Source organism: Gordionus sp. m RMFG-2023, chromosome 1, assembly GCF_954871325.1.
Source record: "Gordionus sp. m RMFG-2023 chromosome 1, tfGorSpeb1-WG-v2, whole genome shotgun sequence".
Taxonomy (NCBI): domain Eukaryota; kingdom Metazoa; phylum Nematomorpha; class Gordioida; order Chordodea; family Parachordodidae; genus Gordionus; species Gordionus sp. m RMFG-2023.
This window is the reverse complement of record NC_088775.1, coordinates 82,907,786-82,918,049: the sequence shown is the minus strand read 5'-3', so window position 1 is coordinate 82,918,049 and position 10,264 is coordinate 82,907,786.

Sequence of the window (10,264 nt, the reverse complement as noted above, 5' to 3'; positions counted from 1 at the left end):
TAAATAAAATCAAATTTTATTTTACATTAAAAATTCATTATAAAATTTAGATATATTTAAAAATTCCAAGGTCCTGCCCGACCAGGCCTGTATTTTTTAAAAATATTAGGCTCGGCCCGAACCCAATTATTTTAATAGAATTAGGCCCGGCCCGAAGCCCGTTCGGGTCGGGTACAGACTGGACCTAAATTTGCAGATCTCTAGTTGAAATATTAACATATAAACTAGTGCCCTTAAATTTCTTTATTTGTGTATACATGGCCATGGCAGAGTTAAATCATCTTCATCTGCAGAAATAAATATGGTGTTGATATATCCTTTATAAGATAAATTATAATATATATGAGCATACCTTGATTGATTAAATATTAATTAGATTAACAATCTTGACAGTATAACTCAGCAACAAAAATGTAATAAATAAATTTAAAATGAAAATCTTTGGAAGTTTTTCTGAATTATAAACTGGGCTTTATTTATAATATTTATAAGAAAAATTTTAAATAATTTTTTACGTTACCGTTACTCCAAAAGCCTTTTTGAAACAAGTAACGAATAGCGTTCCTTTACCTTAAAAAAGATAATAGTAACGACTTAACTTTCACCAACGTTACTTTACAGCATATGGTAAATAGTTATATTGTAAAAAACGACCATCGTTTAATTATAATTCATCATAAGAAAGAAAAATATATATATAAGTTTGTTTTTTCCGTTTTTCAACTTTAAATCATTTTTGAGTACCTTTTTGAAAATTTAAAATCTGATTTTACCCGAAATGTATTCCATCATGTTTGGAATACCTACCCTCATTTAAGATAATTTTGCCATGAACATTTGAACTTAATATTATTTACTTTAGTTCTTCCATATATTTTCATATAAATTATAAATGACTCAAATGTTTAGGGTAAAATTATCTATAATTGATAAGATAGGCATTCTAAACATGCTGGAATACATTTCTGGTCAGATTTTGAAAAAAACACACTGACGCTAACATATAAAAGATAATTATTTATGTAAATCTACATCAGGATAAATTATCCCAAAAAAAAAATTGCAAAAAAGGAATTTGAGTAACGGATTTTCCCATTGATACAAATGGATTATAAATTGAAAAAATTGGGGAATATACTTCCATCACTGAAACTATGCATGTTAATAATTGGGCATAATGTTCGATGCTCAGTTTTCCATCTATGAAAATATGGCGTGTTAATAATTTACACATTTATGTTCATTTAATTATTTTATTCATAATTAGCAGAGATATTAATTTTAAAACATTCGATACACAATAACAAATAATATTTTCATTTTTTTAAAAAAATTCATTATCACAAACATGCTAAAAAATATAATATTATAAAATAGTATTAGTTTTTGGAATAAAAGGATTCCCTTAAGTTCCTTTTTTTACATCTAAAATATTTTTTTTTGTTTAACATGAAATAAGGGTTCTATTGGGTGTGTTTAGATAGAAAGTATTAAATTTTTCAAACTAAAATATTGAAAGAATTTTTATAAAATCTCTAATAGAAAATAATCTTCACAAGGTCCAACTTATCTAAAAACAAATACTTTTTTTCAATTTGAGTCGATTCTTTAACTATTATTTATATCAACTTCAGCCAATTCTTTGTATTATTCTCTGGGTTTTTTATCCACTTCTTTCAAGCTTGAAATGGCATAGCAACCATCATAGAAACATTACATAGTCGTATAAACACTTTTATGTATATTTCCCCCATAAATTTTATTGGAGGTCTTTTTATATCATAATTTTATAAGATAATTATGGGAAATTATGGGAAGCCTCTTTTTTTCTACAAATTTTGAATTATAGTCATTATTTTAAAAAGGTATTAACTTTTACTAATTATTCTTTATAATAATATATTGTATACGTTTTTGAAAGAGAGAGCTAAAGGAGAGGGAGGTACGCAGAGTAAAATTTTTTATTATTTTAAAATGATATTTACCAGAATAGTCAAAAATGCGATTCCCCCCCCTCCCCTGGTTACGCCGCCTGATGCATTTTGCTGTAAATCTTTATCGAAATAATGAAAAATTCAATATACTTTAATAAAAAACTGTCTAGAATTTGTAAAAGATATTTGGTAAGAGATAGTGTTTGTAACAAATCTCGAATTAATTAATTTATCTTATTGATAATATTACCGATGGCCTCGTTTTTTGATCTTTTTTTTAAAAATGGTTCGAGATTTAATATATTTTTCAGGCTAATTTACTTTTTAGCCATTCTTTTAAAAGGTGCATAAATAGAGGTATCCGACGCTAGTAATTATCGAATATATAATTTATTTTCAATATACTTAAAAATTTAACGTTTTTAAAAGGCTGTCGCTCAATTACTAAATTTTATGATAAAATATCTATCAATTTTTCGATACCGATATATAAAATGTATAAATGGTTTCTATTACAGTCAATGTTGTTGACTACAGTTGACTTTAATGTATATACAATTTTAATATAGCTTACTTTAATGAATGTACACTTTAAATAAATGAATATTCAGCATTGGTTAGTATTAACGCCTTTATGAGGCAATACAATTTTATAACAAATTTTACTTAAAATAGGTAAACAAAGCTCAACTAAGTAGTAATGATAAATATTAAAAAGCTAGGGAAAAAATTTAACAAGGGTAATTTTGGTTTTTGGTAAGACTAAGAGTAAGGCACGGGATCATCAGTAAAATTTGAATATTTGAGATGTATAATTTTAAATATTTACTATAATTTATTCACAATGAAATGTGAAATAAAATTTATATTATATTAGAATATTTGCTACTTATTAATCTCAACATTATCTACCTTTTTGCGGTACATTTCTTTAAATTGTCTTATTTTTATGTTGGAATTGTCATTTTTTTTTATTTTGCTATAACTCTTTTATATTAATAAAATAGGATATTAAGCTATCTATCTTGTATTATTTAATAAAATCCAAGGGGTTTCCATGGTAGTGTGCATTTCAGTTGTGAGAGAGGGGGGGGGGGGGGCTTTTTGATAAGAAAAAATTTCAGGAGGTAAGACATATAATCAGAAACTTTCTATATTATTAAAATTTATATTTTAATGCGAAATTCGGTAAAGATTATTTAGTAGATTTCATTGTTTGAAATGCTTCATAGATGTTGAAAGAATATTTTGGATGCATTCATTTTACGATTGGAGGTGGAAAAACCTAGCCACCTTTTTTTTACCAATTTTTTTTATTGCCCTCAATTAAAAAACCGACATATGGTGCAGATTCCAAGTTTCATTCAGCTCTAATTTTTAAAAAGATTTATTTAGGGTATGAACATAAATAATATTTTAAGGGTAATTATGTATGGCGTCAAACATTTGTGTTTTTATAAAAGTATTAGATAACGTCGCAAATATTTCTATATAAAAAAATATTTGTTTTAAAGGGGTGTATGTTGTGTGGTTTCAGACTCTAAGACTCTGATTGACGATGCACAGCAAACTTTAACCATTCAGAAACCAGGTCTGACCGATTTTTTCCTGAAGCTAGCCAAGGTACATTCGTGCTGCAGGATACATATATAGTAGATATAAGCTACTAAGACATGAGTTGGACTAACTTAAGTTTAGTTCAAAAAAACGGGCCTTATTTTCTTTTAACAAAATTTGGGGGTTGTTTAACAAATTTTTATATGTTGAATGAACGTCATATAATTAATACGTACCAGTGTTTTAACAAGGAAGAATCTCGATATTTACAATTGCCTTGTTAAATTTCTGATGCCCAACTTATCTCATTGATGGTGCATTACTACCTGAGATTTAAAGTTTTATCGAATCTATTTTAAATTTGTTTCGCTAATTTTGTACCATTTCATTTATTACCATTCGATCTTATGCTTAATATATAATAATTTTCTAAATAGTAGCCTAACAACAAATATTCATAAGTATAGTGTGCTTGATTGGTTCCTGGTAGTGTTGTTAAACTGGTCTATTTTTAAAAACGCTTCGGTTAAGATCTTAGACAAAATAATATTATGTAAGCCTCGAGATTTGGCAAATAGGAATCCAAACCTTTCTACCATTTATGAACTAAATATCTATACATAATAAAATTTTGGCCAAAATCTTAATCGGGCCGTTTATAAAATTTAACCCACTCCCTTCGGGAATTAGGACATGGCTCTAAAGTATTCTGCTGAGTAAAGAAATACATTAATTATACCCAGTGCGGGAAATTATCGATTCAAAATTGTTATATGACACCTATCATGATTTAAAAATTATATACTCTTTTGAAATTTAAAAATTAATCAAAACTATTTCCGTTCCTTTCCAAAAATTAATTAATAAAATCAATTAATCCTACATTTTCATTTAATGAAAATGACATCTTACAAAAATACACAAATAAACCCCTTCGCTTAAAAGAAGTATAAATATGGTATTATAAAATTAAGAATCTAAATTTATCCACAACAACAAAATATTGTATAGTATTATTTATAAAGCCTTTTTTTTTCTTCTTTATTTCGTGAAAATTGAAATAACAACACTTCCCTCGATTTTCCAGAGTTTTAAGGGTTTTTTTCTAATATTATTTTTTATAAGTTTTTATAAGAATAAAGAGATTGATTGATAAGGTTGTTTGTATATTATTCCTTACTTTTAAAAATTACTTTAAAAAATAGTTCCTTCAATATTTTATATATATATTATATATAGTATTTAGTACTAGGTATAGTATGATTGATGTTTAGCAATTAGAGAAGATAAAATAAAAAAATTTTTTAATTTTTTACTAAGTGCTCACCTTAATATAGTTTGTTTTGTACCTAAATCTAAGTTAAAATATTTTTAAAAACCATTTTAATTTTGTTGATTATAAAAAATAAATTGTGTAATTACATTTCAGTTTATATTTTGTTCTTTTCAATTTCAATTTTAGAAATTATTGAATGCGATAGATATATTTGTCTATGACTTCGAATCCCAAACCTATCTTTGGGCAAATATTGGACTTTAATTGGAGGATCCAAACCGAACCTTGAAACCGGTATATTTTATCGCACCTGAACCGTTAAACGATTTTCTATCCGAACCCCTCTTAAATTCACGTAAATCGGCTCGAGCCTCGTGAGTGGTGCTTATAAAATAATGCGTAAATTATCAGTACATTGCTAAAATTCTAATTTATATTCGAATTGTTTTAAACATTATTAGCAAACAATTTTGATTGATAAGCATCAGTCACAATTTTTATAAACTGTTGTAAATTGCCATTTTACAACATTTTATTTTTAGCTTATAATGCTTAGAGATAAGTTGAATCTAATATATATATAAATTATTTACATATATTATTATAAATGAAAAATATCAAAATGTAACATGTGGTATTCAAAAGTTTTCGAACCGGTCTTTAAAGGTTCAAACCGAATCGATATTTTTATTCTTTACGAACTGAATCTGAATCGGTATTCTTATTCGAACCTGAACCGATTTTAAGATCGGATCCCTGCTCTAAAGTTCCATTTTTAGTTGAGAAGACGAGTTGAAAATTAATGATAATGATTTAAGAGTATAAAACATCTGCTGCTAGAATCAGGAGGAAAAAAATTTAGGGATGCGTTTCTAAACTCAAACGAAAATATAATGAAATTTTAAGCATTTTGACATTATCTATCCAATAGACAGACAAAAAAAATGTATGGAATGTAACCAACATTTTGCTTGAAATCTATCAAGTGGTATTTTTACTCAGGATTTTAAATTAGGGTAGGTGAAAGAAAGAAATATTTTGCATGCTACTTTCTTGATTTCCCTGATCGTCTTATTTATTTATTTTTTAATGAAAATGGTATATTTGATTTTCGAAAAATATTTATCTATGATTGATTTGTTTCCTTATTTCATTTTCCCCATCTTACCTGTGTAAATGCATTTCCTTTATTTTTTTATATGTGTATCAAATTCCCTAAGCATTATATTAGATTTGATTTTTTTTTTTCAAAATAAAAATATAATGATGTTTTCTAAATAGCATATTTATATACAAATATATATATCATACCTAGTCCCAGACGTATTGGATGTTTATTAAATATTAATCAGTATTAGTTAATACATTTTATAGATTATACTTTATATACAAGATTTATATATAAATCAAATGATTGATGAACTTGATTTTCACCTTATTTTTTATTTAAAAAATATGTGAAAATTAAAGTGGGTCTAGTCTATGTTTCTCCCCCTTTTCTTTAAAGCCTTCCTTTATTCTTATAATATACTATATGATATATCATATATATCAAAAATATGTTTTCCTTGTTTTAAAAATTATGTCAATGGGTTATAAATGGGCATATATATATAAATTGTTTAATTTATTCTGAAAAACAGAAAATAAAAATATAAAATGACACTATATGTGTGTTAACAATTACAATTTATTGATTTTTATATTAAAAATATTAATATATATGTACATTAACACCTTTAAAAATTAATACATTAAATGTAAATCATTTAATATTATATTTATTTCTTTTTCTTTAGGAATACAAAATACAACAATAGTGGTGGGGGGAGAGGGAGTTTTTTGGGAGATTGATGAATATTTTTTTATTAAAATTACATCTTTAAAATTAATGAATGGCTTAAAATATCACGAAAAAATAAAAAATAAAAATTCTACATCCTTTTAGAACTCATTTTTCATGCTTTAATTACTTATTTTTTTTGACAAAACAAGGAAAATTAATATATCTCCATCTGTCCTTTAATTTTGTGTCTTTGACGATTAGACATTGGTAATCTAGGCTAATAAATTTGAATGTAAGAGATTTACTTTAATTAAACTTGTCTCAGATTTGCAGAGAAAAATTTTAACCTAATCCATAGCTCTCTTATTAGATCATTTTAAAGGCGTTATAAGTTATATAAGGGTAATAGGGGGAGGGGGGAATACCATTCTTAGCCAATTTCACCAGTTTTTACAAGTTTTCGTATATATCATATTAAGATAATAATAATCGGGTAATAAAAACTTCGCGTTTACAAATTTTCATAACTCTAAAACGCTTCTAGAATTTAAAATTTATGAGTCGTTTTTTTCTTAGAAAATTTGACAAAATAATAACTCAAGCCCCTCATTTTATTTTTCTCAAATTGGCTAGATAGGTTCCATAGCGGACGCTCCTCTTGATCCAAAATTTTCTCCTACTCATAAATCCACCCCCACCCTCCAAAAAAAATGATTTTTATTGATAAAATTTATGCCACGAGGAAAATTTGATTTCTGAATTTCCCTAGTAAAATATGAACTATTTGTGTAATTAAACAAGTTTTAAATGAGACTTTTAAATATGGATCTTCGGAGTATTCTTGTGTTTTTTCGAGAAAATTTATGATTAGGGTAAAATTTTGGGGAAAGGAAAGCATCCGGCTTTATTCCAACTTCCAAAGGAAACCATCCAAAAGTTTTTGAGAGTAAAATATTTGAGGGGTCTTTGAGAATAATTTTTTTTAAATCTATTTTTTTTAACCCCCCACCCCCAGTCCAAAATATCAAAAAAAATCGATTCGCAAACTTTTTCTTAGTAGAAATATAAAAACATGTCAAAAATTAGTGTTGCTAAACGGTCGGCTAACTCAACATTTTATCTAGAAAAAATATTACGCAAGCCTGACAATTTTGCTCATAGATAGCACAACGGTTTGGACATCTGTTAGTTAACTCTTTAGGTTTAGATAATATTTTTCTGGCTAAAATATTGTTTCTGCACTTTTTAAAAATCTGCCTAATTTCCAGCATTTAACAACACTACCCAAAATATAATTCTGAAAATTTTTTTAAATTTTAATATATACTATTTCTTTAAGATTTTCAAATTCTTTTTTTAAAAAAAAAACTATTTCGAACATAGCCTCAATAAAATATAAAATTTTATAAAAATACGAAAGACGCGTTTTACAGTTATGGCATTTTTAGCCACCTGGTATAATGCTATATAATATGTAATCATTTCTATTATAATCTATAATTTAATTTTTTTTGTCTTGTTCTCACATTATAAGAATGACATAAGCATATCCAAAATCTTCCTATGGAAGAATTGGAGATTTATTTTTGTAAAAATTTATTTGACTTTTTTTCTAAAATTTGCACTATAGTCGTTATGTTAAAAAATTATTAAATTTTACTTATTTTTCTTTCAAATTATTGTTTTTAGTAATATAGTGTATTCATTAGTGGGAGAAGGGTAGGTGGCTTTTCAGGAGAACAGAATTTCCATTGGGAGGGGAGGGGGGAGGGTCCACTATCTCTTACCTTGGTTACGCGTCTGAATGATAATTTTGTTGTAATTTCATAATTTTGTTTCACTAATATTCCTGATTATAATAATTTACTACATGTTTTCCAAATGTTTTCTAATGAAAACACTTAATATTTAATTACACCCAAAATGTTAAGTTAAAATGACATTTTCCAATTAATATTTTTATAAATTTATTTTTTCATTTCTTTTATTTTCTAGCATATATAGATAGGTGCACTTACTTTTATGAGTTATAAATTGCGAGGTTTAAAATACCCCAAGCACCCCGAGTAGTCTCAAAGTTACAAAAATGAAATTGGCATTAAATATATATATATTTTAATAATTATATCCTTTAAATTATTTATGCACATTAAACCAACGATATTCGTAACTCATTTAAAATGTGGTACCATTTTATTCCCTAACATATGCCTTCCTTTCATCTTCAGATTTAAAAAGGAGTAAGAAAAGATAATTAAGTTTAAATGAAGTATTATAAAATTATCCATGCATACATATCCCACCCTCTTAATTCGGGTAAAGCATACAATGTAACTATGTCATTGATATTGCTCAAGGGATATTAGCCTCATATTCAAAATGCATAGTTAGTATCTATTTTGTATTTAAGTCATCGTAGTGGGGGAAGGTGGGGGGGGGGAGGGTGCTCAGCATTATTGGTTTGAACATATTCATTATTTTAAGTATAGTTGCCGTCACATCATATCTGTGAGGTGCTTCAAGATAAGGCGAGCTTTCTAAGACTCCAAAGTTCTATAAATAAATGACTTTAATTGCCTTTTTTTACGAATGAAATCTTCGGGTTCTTAAGTACTATTATTTTATTTAAAAAAAACTTCCTGACTTTTCTTAAAAATAATTTTAAAAATTTGTCTCATGAGAGAGGCCATAGACTTTAAGCAAGCTTTAACTCAAAATTTTGAACTTGAAATTTTAATTTAAAAAAAATGGTTCCCATTATGCTTCCAGTTCTAATTATTTTTTTTAAAGGATCTAGTTTCATTTCCTGTTCTAAACTATGTTGCGTTTTTTTTCCTCCATATTAATAAATCCGATTCTGGTTTCAGGTTCCAATTTTTAGATTTGACTCTGTTTTGAATGCTTCAGGTTTTATGTTATGATTCTAACGGCATGTGTTTATAAAGATAATTATAAGAGCTATAATTAGATTTTCGGTTAAAATATTGTCCTCAAGACCTCATCTTATGAGTTCTCATCTTTTCATCTCCTTCATATCTTAAAAAAAAATCTCCAAAAATTAATATATAGTTATTTACACTCCTTTAAGACTGATTGGAAGTGGTATTATAACTTTATAATAATCAAACGTTTATTTATTTTATTATTTAAACTACCTTTATTTATTTTTTTCCTGAATTAATTAATTTTTAATTATTTATTCTAAATTTTTACTATTGAAAAATATTTCATAGAATTTTTAAAAAAAAAAATTTGCACGATTCCTTTTTTTTGTCAACTACTAATATTAATTTAATTTGATATATTGAGTTTATATTTAATATAATATTCAAAATTATTTATTTTTAAACCATTTAAATTGGGTTAGATATATAACGATATAATAATACAATCATTTATAATAATTTAACGAATAAAATTTATTTTAATAATATACACAAAAAAAGAATATAAATTGTTGATTGGTTTAAAAAAATTTTTTCAAATTAAATATTAATTAAATGATATTACATTATATTATATTATATATTGGTGAATATAAATTAAATTATATATTTTTTTTTAAAACTGTAAGCAGATGCCATTTTCAAACCCAACCCGGATATTTTAAACGCTAGACCCCGGTTTTTAATTTTTAAACCCAGCTGATATGCCTTAATTTTTATAGCTTTTATTAGTGAAATAGTGTCCTTTTTTTAAAAAAAAAACTGG